General features: G+C 37.8%; 1 long non-coding RNA gene and 1 pseudogene across 2 annotated transcripts; both read left to right on the forward strand.

The window, feature by feature from the left end:
* Positions 1-3,336: 3,336 nt before the first annotated feature.
* LOC133708012 (uncharacterized) lies at positions 3,337-6,400 on the forward strand. Of its 2 annotated transcripts, none has more exons than XR_009845497.1 (5): positions 3,337-3,441; positions 4,772-4,875; positions 5,821-5,899; positions 6,137-6,179; positions 6,361-6,400. It is a non-coding gene; the product is annotated as an uncharacterized LOC133708012 (long non-coding RNA). The 2 variants fall into 2 exon arrangements; XR_009845496.1 differs by having other exon boundaries at positions 4,772-4,871.
* A 1,234-nt stretch (positions 6,401-7,634) lies between these two features.
* On the forward strand, positions 7,635-8,929 carry LOC133711302 (pentatricopeptide repeat-containing protein At1g77405-like; annotated as a pseudogene).
* Positions 8,930-13,640: the final 4,711 nt, after the last annotated feature.

Consider the following 13,640-nt stretch of genomic DNA (forward strand, 5'->3'; position numbering starts at 1 on the left):
AATCATAAAATAATTTAGTGTATTACCTATGGTCATTGGTTATGCATTTGATAATGTTGTGCTTGCATCATCTCATGTAAAATGGGTAAGATTCATTGAAAAATACTTTTTAATTGGAGCCAACAATTGCTTGTTTATAGTTTTTGCTTATGAGATTGTCTTTATTTGTGATGATGCTCGCTACGTGAGATGACGATATTTGTGCATTTGAGGTGATGTTGGAAATTAAATATACTCATCAGATATGCACTTGAATTTATGTTTTGTGGATTGATTCAGTTTATTGCACTAACCATTTATCCCCAACATTTTAATTACTTAACCACTCTCCACAATCATATGTACTCAGGCTCTGCCTTTTCTTCTTTAAACTTAGAATAAGCTATTGGCCTCTAGTGTTAATTCATTGATAGCTGATATTGTCAAAGCCTTTATCGGCAAATAGGAAGGGGGAATGGATAGTGGTTACTAGTTCTCTTAACCTCACCAAGCTACTCTCTCTACTCCTCTCTCAAAACCCTAACAGCTATTCCCTAATCTAATTAGAATCATATATTCAGGTTTTGATTTCAGATTCCTTGCCTTATTTTTGGATGCTGAATTTAAATTGAACGAATTGATATCCAAACTGAAAATCTCTCATTGAATTATTAAGTATTTTGGATAATAATTCTGATAGCTGTGTTCATTCTTTTTCAGAACCTCTATATATAGATGATTTAGAAGAAATGCTCATTAAAACACAAGATTTGTGGAGAGCTGCGATGACCAAAGCGAAAGGAAGGCTAAAAAGAGGTGATTTCAATAGTTTAGAATGTTACGAGATTGTGTTGATCTTTCAACAATTTAGTGACATTCCAAGCCATACCTTTCCAACTTGAGGAACCTCAAGGGGAGGAAGTGAACGGATGAACACACAACCATCCGTTCATGATTCTCATGTCAACTTGGACATAGATAGAGATGAAGTTAATGCCGATATAACTCCAACTTTAATGATGACCCCTTAAACACAAATTGGATTCCTATTAAAGATGGGGATGATGAAAATTAGGGAGTTATATATTTTAAATAATTGTATTGTTCTTATTCCAATACTTGGTTTTTCACTTATGTAATATAAATGTCATGAAATGAAAATTTATTTGAATATGTGGGTATATTGAAAGGAAGTCCTCAAGCAATAATACACTTACAAATGAAAAGCACACAAACATAATTAAAAACACACAAACTAAATGAAAAACATAATTAGCAAGAAGTCGTCTGAGGTCGACCGCATTAGGAGCGCAGATGTATTCTGCTAAGGTCGGCCATCAAATTTTTGCCCCTTTCTTCTCTAAGTCTTTCCTTGTTTGGTGCACGACCCTGATGAGAACCGCACCTTCGAGTTTGTTTTGCAGAATCTTCTACAACTGCTGTGTTCACAATGGCGTTGGTGACCATCATCTCTTCATCATCTTCATCCCTAGACCATCGAATTTAATCTCACAACCTATTAATTGAAATGAGAGAACTTGAGGAAATGTTTAATGCTAGAGATAAGAAAAAGGTGAAGGTTTGTTAAGCTCGGATCGTGTGTGGATTGAGTGCAAAGATCAGGTCTATTTATTGATATTTTTCATACAGATTATGATAATTTGTTAAGGACACGTGTCAGCATTTTGTTTTTCGTATTCTTATCTAAAAATTTAGATAAGATTACATTCATAATAACCGTCAGATTGAATAGTGTGCGAGTGATCTTGTTCGTCCAAACTTGTCGGTGGGTTTTTCACTCTTTAAAAAAAAAACTGTCGGTGGTGTACATGTGATAAAACTGTCGGTGGAGTGTTAAAAAAAAAATGTCGGTGGAGATATAATTTGTCCACCCAAAAAAATATATTTGGTTGCATTTCCAAAATGTTCATCAAGGCTATTTATTTAAATCATACATTTCTCATTTACACAAAAAAAAATAATAATAATAAAATATTCAACGAAAAGTAACTGATCGGTGACTCTGACCCAACGGGTGGAAACATATACCAATTTCGGAATCAGAAAACACATATCAGACGACAGCAAACATTTTAACTGTCGTCTGAAATAATCAGACGACAGCAAGAAATATTCTGTCGTCTAAGTTTTCGAATCCAACAACAGTTTTTACTTGGCTCTTGTGCAATAGCATTTCAGACAATGGTTGAATTTTTTGATGTTGTCTGAATGAATTAATTCAGACAACATTTATTATGTGATGTTGTCCAAGGTTCATTTATACAATGGTTGATTTTTGCTGTTGTTTGATTATTTTCAATCACACAACTGTTATTAGGTGTCTGTGGTCTGATATCTTTTAAGTCAATGCCTGCTGAAAGATGTTGTGTGATTGTTTTGATTCACACAACAGTTTTTAGTTTTCTGTTGTGCCACTCTTTTTCAGACAATGCACTTGAGTTTATGTTGTGTGAGTTTTAGGGTTTCAATATATATGTTGGCGCCCAAGAATTGGCTTTTAACACTTTACTAAATTTTCAAATTTCACTTCCCTCCGTTCGACCAAATTTTGGTGAAATGTTTGAGCAGTATATAAGGGAAATGTAAACCTATAGCCTTTCCTCCTTTGCTCCTTCCTCGCTCGGGCCGCAGACCTCCCTCTCTCTTTCTCTCTCTCCCCTTTCCTCTCATCTTCTCTCTGTCACGCCGGAAAGCTCGACTTCCGTATGTCGTCTTTTGACACCGCCACCACCAAAAGATAGCCTGGGCAACGGAGAACAAAACCCAGCCACCCCTCCGTCGATCGAGATGACCAGACCACGAATTCTAATTTCCCTCTCACGAATTCATATACCTCTATATCTCTCTTTCTCTTCTTCTCTTTATCCTCGCCCAAATTGCCAGTCATTTGCCTCTTGTCTCTCTCTCTTATGCTGAACAAGATTAGATCTGAGCGTCAGGTGTTCGGGAGGGCGGCCGCACAAGGAAGGGGGAAGGGCCCATCATCGTAAACCTCTCTCAGATCCAATCTCTCTGGCTGATATGGACGGCCTCTGGCTCTCCCAACGCTACCACAACCACTCTGACATTTACGACGACAGCCGCCGTGCCAGCCCAACAATTTGTCCCGCAAAAAGACCCAGCCCCCTCAGCCCGGCAAGAAGCAGTTCATCATCGAACCCTTTCAAAGGTTTGGCCTCGATCCCGAAGCTCGCGTTTGTCACGGTAATTACAATCTACCACTCTCCCTTCCTCAATTTGGCCTTGATTTTATGAATTTGTTTGTAAATTTGAGTTTGGGCTTATCTTAATTGCAATTGGGTTGAATGGAGTAGCAGACAAGTATATTGGGGAGCCCTTGGATCGCCATCATCGCAGCCGTTCCTGTCAGTCTCTGTTACTGTTTCTGTGTAATTAGGCAATGGCGTGCAGGCCTACTTCTCCTACCGAGTAACCACCAAGGTAGTTTTACTTGATTTTGTCATTTTATTTTGTTGTTAATTGTAGATTTTATTGGATTTTGGTTAGGGTTTATGGCTCAATTTGGTTATGTTGATTGCTTAGTTGACAATAGATACTTGGCTGATTGTTAGCTTAGACTATGAAGTTTCATTGTTTCTGTTTATTCTTGGGTTTTGTCTGAGTCAAATGATTGAAGCATGAGGCTAGTTGCATGACGAAAGCTAATATAAATGTAATTGTTTACTGCAAATAGAAATGGTGAAGGCTCCAGAAACAATGGCGGGCACTAATTCTACTCCTGCTTTTCCCTAGCTCATGGCATGCATTTGACTTTGTTCTCCCCCCTGGTTATTCTTTGGGCGTTGAACACTGGTTGTAGTTGAACAAGCTATAATTGAATTGAATTGTTAGCTATAACTTGAAGTATGTAGGACTGTTAGCAAACGGGTAGCAAGACTGATCGAAGAACCAAAGGCTGCTCCTAGTGAACCTTTCTCTTTTGATAAATTCTTATCAAGAGTGTGTGCTCCTAGTATGCTCTTGACTTTGGTTTGTGGAGGTTTATGAGGAAGCCATTCTTTTTTTTTTTGGTTACATGGGGCATTAAGCCCAGAAAAAGAGGAAAAGAAACTACTACTACTTAACCGAAGCTGTTACAACCATCCTAGGCCTCACCAGGCCATCAATATCATCCATCAAAACTTGATTCACAAAGGGAGGGTTAGTGTAAAAACACCAACAAATGATGTTCTCCTATTTCATGCAACTCGACTGGAATTTTTTTGCTGTGTCTTGTATTTAGTTCTCAGGCAAAGGATTGAACACTTGGTCTTCTATCAACAAAACAGAAAGAAATATATGTATTGCCTGCTTAATTTCTAAACCCTACTAACATAATAGAAATCAAATAAATTAACCTCGTTAGCAGCTTTTCCACCTCACACGAAATAGATGTGCAGACCACCATTTTTTTTTCCCTGTTTTAGGATTAGAATCATGTCGTTATTTCAGAGAAGTCTAATCCATTGTATACTAGTAGAATCTAGGATACATGTCTGTAATTATGGAAAAAGAAGTAAACTAAATTCAGAAGTTGGTAAAATCCAAGGTACAACTTCTCACCCATCTCTTGTTCAAGGGAAGCACTCGACTTTGTTTTGGTTGCTTACACCTCAGATTCTTTTTTCTGATGCCCAGTTCAGTCCATGGTGATCTAATCCTTTGGGTGATTTAATTTTGGTCTTAATTGAAAAATTCGTGCACTTTCCACTTTTATCTGGTTTTGCAATTCAACTTTGTTGTTTTGTTGGTTAGGTTTGTTGGATATTAGGATCGATAATGAGAGGCCTCCTCAAGGTGGAGAACCCTCAATGCACAATGTCGATTGGAGAGTCAATTGCTGCCAGATTCACGTGAAATAATAGTCAAAAGTATGTAAGTATGTCTGGCCTAAAAGAAAGAAAAGTTAGGAATTCATAAAGTGTACTGGTTGTCTCATCAGCAGAAGATTTTTGTTCTTACTGTTTGGTTCAAATATTGGTTTTCTCCAGATATTTTGGTTTGTGGTTTAGAAACTTTGTCTATTTGATTTTCTTTTCTGTTTAAACTCAGAGGCATGTTACTTGTTTCATGACTTATATGGGTTTGTATGGAGGTGCCCAGTAATGATAGTAAGTGGCCTTGCTGTTCCATGGACTTTTGTTATGGTCGAAAAAGGGCAATCTCAGCCTTAAGTATGCTAAATGAAACAATAGTCTAATGGATATAAGAGGCTGGTTTTAACATGAAGGTAGATAATTGATGTCTCACAGGTATACGTGCATATTAGTTTACATAAATGTAGCTCATGCATGTTCATCTATGTGAATGCATATAGAAATGCCTGGGAATCTACTGAAGCTAACAAGCTTGAATACTATATAACCAAGTTTTAATGCTAGATAATGCATGCATAATTACACATATGCAGGATCATGCGGATGTACTGAAGTTGCCAACCTTGATGATTTATAATTTCTGTGAATAGAAGTTGCCTTCTAGTCTAATACGGACACTAAAGCTATTCTATCTGCTGGTTTCATATTTTTCTTTCGGGACAATTTAGTTCATTGAAATCTGTTTTATGAGGAAGCCATTCTTTGTTAGTGCATGATGCATTGCATAATAATTGTTATATAGATACCTTCACTGACCAAACTAGATATTGTTGATGAGATCATAGATTAATTTCATTGCATTCGTAAATTCATTTATACATTAAACCAAAGATGCATTTTTGTTGTTGTGACTTTCTGTTCATATATTTGTTATTATTCAATAGTCTTATTGGGTTCTGACATCAGCACCTTTTTTTTTTTTTTCTTGTAATTATCAATGTAGATATCAAGGCAGAAGCACCTGTTGGCTGCTCCCACTCGCACTTGTGCTACTCCCTCTTTTTTTCCTAGTTTTGATACTGGTATGCTTCTGATTTTTTTAAGGCTTTGCTCAGGCTCTGTGTTTATGTTTTTGTTGAGGGATATAGTATGGCACATCATTTACGAAACTACTGAAACTAAAACAAATTTGTGTGTGTGGATTCTATTTTTTATCCTAGTTTCATTGACTTTTATATATTGGTTCAGGCACATAATTTAGCTGTCTCAATTTCCTGTTAAGATTATGTCATTTATAAGCTGCAATTTATTATGTGTAGGATTTTTGGATGTGAGAACTCTAGCTGGAGAACAAGAGAATTGGTACATCAAATTGTATCTGCTGCATTTGTACGCTTAGAACTGTTATAAACTAGTGCATATTTGCAACTATTACATCTCTTTTACATGATAACAGTTGGCAAGAGGTGGAAATTGATTATGATCTACATTTGTAACTTGTCTTGACAGTTTATTAATTGCATCTACTTTTCTTTCCTTGCAGTGATTTTGCTTACAACTATCTTAGTGGTACAATACTAAAGAGCTTGCAGTGATTTTGCTTACAACTATCTTGGGAGATCGAGCAAATTGTATTCTTTTTTATTATCATGTAAAGCTCATGAAACTTGAAAGCTTGTTAAGCTAATGAAATAGATATAGGCACTTGGGCAAGCTTAATTCCATTGTAAATGTTAGGATGAATACTGCTGATGGAATGAAATGGTTTTTGGAATCAAGGATATGTTGTTCAATTGTATAGAATGTATATCTTCTTTTCTATCTTAGACAATTCAATACCAATCGCAAACCATTGTCTAACAAATGAACATAAAGAAAAAAGAAAGAAAAAACTGTTGTCTGAAGCAATGACACACAATAGCTTTAATAGTTTTCTTGTTGTCTTGTTCAAAGTCAGTCAATAGTATTCAATTACATTGCTGATCTACAAGCTTCATTCAGACAACCGTTTTTGTACAAATCAATGTTCTCTAAATATTCATTACACGTCAACATTCTTCCAAGGTCTGCCATCTGAAATTACTTTGCACAAGAGTTCTGATACCAATTGCTGTTGTTCTTCGTGGTATTCAGACAACAGACTGTGTAGTAGCTGTTGTTGTAGTAAACTTTGTCAGACGACAGTTTTGTGGTATTGTCTGATTCATGTATCAGACGGCATTGAGATAGACAACAGCAGCGCCTATTATCAGACGACAGTGAAAAACTGTCGTCTGATTGAAAAATTGGTGTAGTGATATGTCCAGTGACAGTGAATAGTTTCATGACTTGGTGACCCAAATGGTGAACTTGCTCTTATATGATTCACCTATTTCAATTTTATTTAGTTCTACTTCTGATAACTGTGTTTGTAGATCTGTGTGAATTTGATTTAAGTTCTACTATTATTGATGTCTATGTCAAATCGATGAAATGGTGACGTGATTATAATTATATAGGTGTTGATAGGCCAGGTTCATCCTAGGTTATTAGAAAAGTTTAGCTTTGGGGCGCTTTACAAGTGTTCACAAATCGGTCATAGTCTGCTTAAACTAGAATCTATAATTGTTGATAATACATCTGGCAACCTTCAGAAGGAATATTGATAATTTGTTATGTAAGTTGTATATCTACATTTATCAATGTGTTGCAGTTGTTTCATACCATATAATTCTAACATGGAGAAGCTAACTTAACTTTTTTCAATGTTTGTAGGAATTATGTCATGAGTTAAATGCTCTAGACACATTTGAACAAAATTGCAGGTGCAAACTATGAAGCACTCAACCTCTAAACCGCAATTACACACCTCTAGTGAACCAAGTCCTGATAGCCATGCTCAAAAACTAACCTTTTGATCCAAACCCCTCGGTTTCATCCACCACAACTCAACCATGGACCTCCAACTCAGTCTCCCAAGTCTTAACCTCCATCCCTAGATTCTTCTTCCAATCCCCTCGCTCCATAGGTTGCCAAATCGGCTACCGGCACCGCGCTCCGTTAAAGCAACGTAATCTCGGACAAGAAACATATAATTTCCACAACGACATGCTCATTCTTGGCCCAGTTGCCCACAAAGACCTCAACAAGGTCAATCTGGGAGTGAACAAAGCCCTCTATTTTTACTACTGGGTCGAAACCCATTTTGAGTTCAACCACAATGAGCGAACTTGTAGAGACATGGCTATCGTTTTGGCTAAATTGAATCGGTTGAAGGCCCTCTGGGATTTGAAAGACATGCCAAAGAGAGTGAGTAGTGAAAGCCCTATTGTAATAACACAGTCCATCACCTGTTTGATGAAATGCATAGGAGAAGAGGGATTGGTTAATGAAGCATTGGCGGCTTTCTATAGAATGATGCAGTTTCATTGGAAATCGGATGTGTATGCTTACAACACTACTATTTACGCGCTTTGCAGAGTTGGGAATTTCAAGAAGGCCCGATTTTTACTGTAGCAGATTGAGCTTCTAGTTTTTAGATGCCCGCCGGATACGTTCACTTATATGATTTTGATAAGCTCTTATTGTATATATGAGTTGGAGACTGAGTGCAGAAAGACCACTAAGAGGAGGTTGTGGGAAGCAAACCATATGTTTCGGAATATGCTCTTTAGAGGGTTTGTTCCTGATGTTGCGTTGTTACTTACAATGCTTTGATCAATGGTTGTTGCAAGACTTACAGGATAGAGAGGGCACCAGAGTTGTTTGAGGATATGAAGAAGAGGGATTGTAACCTCAACCGGGTTACTTATGATTCCTTTATTAGATCATATGCTGTTGTTAATGATCTGAAACACATATCTGAAAGTAGGTGTCACAACGCATTTAGGCTGAATAAATATGTCTTCTTCATGTTTGTGAATGATCTGGAAAAGATAATGAAGAGTTCAATGAACATGAGTATTGTTGAAATGTTAGATATGTTTGTCTATATTTTGAAACAAGATGAGACAAATATGAATACACAAGAACATTTTCAACATTCTGGTGAGACAGTTAGTAGGTATTTTGATACAATGTTGGAGATTTTCTATAATATGGCAAAATGCTCATCTTTTGGATCCAGCATTTAGGAGCATCGCACTAGAAATTATATGTAACTCAAAATACATGCCTCATTTTAAGGTATGTATAATGTATTACCTTTTTCAAATGTCATCCTATATATAGACCTGTAAATGGACCGGATTTGGATCGGATCGACCTAAATCCAAATCCGTTTACTTAAAAAAAATTCAATCCAAACCCGCTCCGTTAACCCGGCGGATCGTTGATAGCTCGATCCAAATCCGTATCCGCCGGGTTAACGGATACCCGATCCGCTAATCCGACCCGTTATAATTTCAAATATTTAAAAATTTTAAATAGTAATATTAAATTTATATCATGATACCTCATAAGATATTAATAAAATATTAAAACAACATGAAAAGTATCACCAAAAGTAAAATTACATTATCAAAATTCTTAATGCTTCTTGGAATGATTGACTGTCCCTTAGATTTCTGCAAAAAAATTGTATTAGAAATTCTTCATATTTTATATTTTATATTTTAAAATAATAATAATATATTAATAAAAAAAATAATATTTTATTATTACAAAAACGGGCCGGATCATTAACGGATCTGATCGACCTAGATCCGTATTTGATCCGTTAAATAAACGGGTTAACGGATTCGGATCATTAACGGATCAACGGATCAAAACTTTCGATCCAAACCCGTCCAATAGTCACGGATCTGGAGCGGGTCCGGATCAAAATCCGGTCCATTTACAGGTCTACCTATATATATAGACACACAAATGCTTGTCAATTTGCTTTTTCTATAAAGTTATTTTTTTATTCAAGTATATTGTAAACTAATTTATAGGATTGCATTGGTGCTATTGATGGTGTTCATGTTCAAGCTTTGATTTCTCCATGTGTTCAAGTGCCATACATTGGAAGAAAAAGGATACCACCAAAAATTTAATGGCTATATGCAACTTCGACATGCAATTCACATTTGGATGTGTAGGGTGGGAAGGCACTACCTATGTTTTGGAGAGTACTCTTATCAGCTCTACGCAATCCTCGATCGAATTTTCTTAAACCCTCAGATGGTTTTTTTTTTTTTCCCGAGATTGCACAAATAATGACTTATAATTTTTTTTTTTACCGAACAATCATTCCTTATAATTTTTCATTTCAGAAAAATACTATATAGTAGATGCCAGATATCTACAAATGAAGGGTTATATAGGATCGTATAAAGGTGAGCGGTATCACCTTCCACATTTTCGTAGAGGTGATGAACCGACGGGTCATAAAGAAATATTCAATCATGCACATTCTTCATTTAGGAGTTTTATTGAGCGCACATTTGCGGTATGAAAATAAATGGAGTATTTTACTTGATATGTCAAGCTTTCCTTATGAAAACCAAGTGAAGATAGTTATTGCTACAATGACTCTTCATAACTACATAAGAATATATTCTCAACGAGATTGTGATTTTAATGAAAGTGGAAATACTCAAGTGAAGAGACTAGTGAAGAGATTGAGGACAATGCACATGAAGAAGATGGTTCGGGAGGACAAAAAATGGAGGTTTTAAGAAATATAATTGCACAAAGTCTAATGAATGCATCTACTTAGCATTTAGTTACAATTTTTTTTTTTTTTGAGAGAAGGAGGTAAGCCCTTTATTGAAGAAACTGCAAATTACATCACAGGAACCTCAGCTGCAATAGCAGCTGCTAGAAAACTAGGAACTGAAAAATAAAAACAATCCTACATCATACTACTCCCATGTGCAGCTAACATATGGGCCACTACATTGGCCTTCCTCCTAACATAATTAACTTGCAAGCTATTATGGGAAACCAACATTAAACTGAGATCCTCATATAAACGTCCCAAAGCCGAAGAATTATTGCTCACTTGGGCAGTGAGCTGACGTTGCACCTCCTGTGCATCAGTTTCCAAGATAGCTGGAATGAAACCATGATCAATGGCAAAAGTAATTGAGGACCTGCACGCCAACAACTCGGCATGCTCAGATGAGAGCAATCCCCGTAAAGGGCCTGCTCCCCCAGCCACCATAGCACCACTGGAATCCCTAATTACAAAACCGAAACCACATGTTCTCATGTGATGATAAAAAGATCCATCAACATTGATCTTCAGGATCCCTGCTGACGGAACCCCCCATGTTTGCACCCTTCTTCGACGAACATTCACCAGAGCAGAGTTCAAATTATGAACACGAAACTCACGGAGTCGAGAATCAGCACGAATAAAAACATCACAGGCCAATACACTCTTACCTTCCCAAACTCGTGAATTTCTCTCCTTCCAAATACTCCACAATAGAAAAATCAAAATCCCCAGATCTGTAATAGATAAAGTCCTCACACAATATCCAAACCATGTCAACAAGTCACAGTCTTCTACCCGTGGATCAAAGCACGTCCTCCTCAGAAGCACATGTCCATGCATTACCTGTCGCGTAAAGGGGCAATCTCTACACAAATGTAAAGTAGACTCAACACTACCTCCACAAAAAACACAACCCTGAGATGCTACTTGAACATGCCTTGAAGCTAGCCTGTCCAAGGAAGGTATAATGTCATGACAAACTCTCCATGCAAAAACCTTAGCTGCATTAGGAATCAGAACTTTCCAAATCTTTTTCCAGAAATCCCCATTCACCGCCAGAGTAAAAGGACTACGACAAGGAGAGTGAAAAAAAGAAAACCGGTAAGCAGTTTTAACAGAAAACTCACCCTTCCTTTCCAACTTCCATATTAACCTATCTGGTATATTTCTGCAACTAAGAGGAATGTTTAAAATAATTTCTGCCTCCTCCCTCCCAAAAAGCCTCCGAATCAGAGCCTCATTCCAAACCCCCGTAGTTGACAACAAATCACTCACTTTGCTAACTTCCTCCATTGCTAAAACATTGGTACTCGGCCTCCCCTCATGCAAAGCAGGAGCCCAACAATCAGACCATATATTGACCTCCTCCCCGTTACCGATCTGCCAGCAAGAGCTGTGCTTCAAAAGATCTCTAGTAGAACTAATACTTCTCCAGGAGTACGAGGGAGAGACATGAAACGGAGCCTCCCAAAAAGAAGATTCTGGAAAGTACTTTGCTTTATAAATCCTTGCAATAAGAGAATCCGGTTGATGAATCCCCCGCCAAGCCTGTTTAGCTAACATTGCCGAGTTGAAATTCATAAGACTCCGGAATCCCAAACCGCCTTCCTCCATTGGATTACACAGAGCCTTCCAGGTCTTCTAATGTATTTATAGCTTATCCAATGTAGACCCCCACCAAAAGCGGGCACACATCTGTTCCAAGTCCTCACAAAAATTCTTTGTCAATTGGAACACACTCATGGCATAGGCTGGTAAAGCTTGAGCAACTACTTGGATAAGGATATCCTTCCCAGCCCCACTCAACATCTTCCCCTACCAACCCTCTATCTTCTTGGCCAAGTTATCTTTAATGTATTGGAAAGCAGCAGACTTCATTCTCCCCACATAAGTAGGAAGCCCCAGATATTTTTCATGTGACGCCACCACTTCCACTCCCAATAAACTAGAGACAACCTCCTTCGTCTCCTCCGGAACATTCTTGCTAAATACAACAGAACTTTTGCTAAAATTCACCAACTGCCCTGAAGCTCTCTCATATGTCTCAATGACATCCTTAATCTCATAACAAGCCTCCAAAGACGCCTTCGCATAAAGCATACTATCATCTGCAAATAAAAGATGATTAACAGAAGGAGCATTGTCACATACATCAATCCCCGGCAGCAGACTAGTATCTTGTTTCCTTTGCAGCAAGGCCGAAAAACCTTCAGCTCCAAGCAAAAATAAATTAGGAGATAAGGGATCGCCCTGTCTCAAACCTCTGCTCGGACAAACAAAGCCCCGCGGCTTCCCACGAATCAAGAACGAATATCTCACCGAACTGACACACTCCATCACCATGTCAATCCAGTTTTGTGCAAACCCAAACCGAACCAACACCTTTCGGAGAAAAGACCATTCCATCCTATCGTAAGCTTTACTAAGATCAAGCTTCAATGCCATAAAACCATCACTCCCTTCTCTTTTATTATGAACAAAATGAGCAATCTCATTAGCCACCAGAATATTATCAGTGATTAATCTCCCTGGCACAAACGCACTTTGAAAAGGAGAAATCAATTGAGGTAGAACCAATTTAAGCCGGTTCACCACCATTTTGGAACAGATTTTATACAACACATTACACAAAGCAATAGGTCACAAATCTGACATCTGTTCGGGATCATTCTTCTTTGGAATAAGACAAATATGTGTAAAATTGATTTGTCTTAATAACTGACCTGTATGTAGGAAACTTTGCGCAGCCAAGGTTATATCCTCCCCAATTGTATCCCAATAATGCTGGAAGAACAATGGAGGCATCCCATCCGGACTCGGAGACTTCGTAGGGTACATCTGAAACAAAGCAGTACGTACTTCCTCATAAGAGTAAGAAGCACACAACTGCTCGTTCATGACCGGGGTAACACAAGGTTGAATAGCTTCAAGAGCTGTGTTGACCGCCTCTATATCAACAGCTTGGGCTTCAAACATCCTTGTGAAATAGGTAGTAACAATATTTTCCACCCCTGCATCGTCCTCAAACCACACCCCGTCCTCATTATAGAGACCCTGAAGTCGATTTTTACGTCTCCTATTTGAAGCTTTACGATGGAAAAAACTCGTATTCCTATCCCCCTCTTGGAGCCAAGTAACCT

The sequence above is a fragment of the Rosa rugosa genome, chromosome 5 (assembly GCF_958449725.1).
Source record: "Rosa rugosa chromosome 5, drRosRugo1.1, whole genome shotgun sequence".
Taxonomy (NCBI): Eukaryota; Viridiplantae; Streptophyta; class Magnoliopsida; order Rosales; family Rosaceae; genus Rosa; species Rosa rugosa.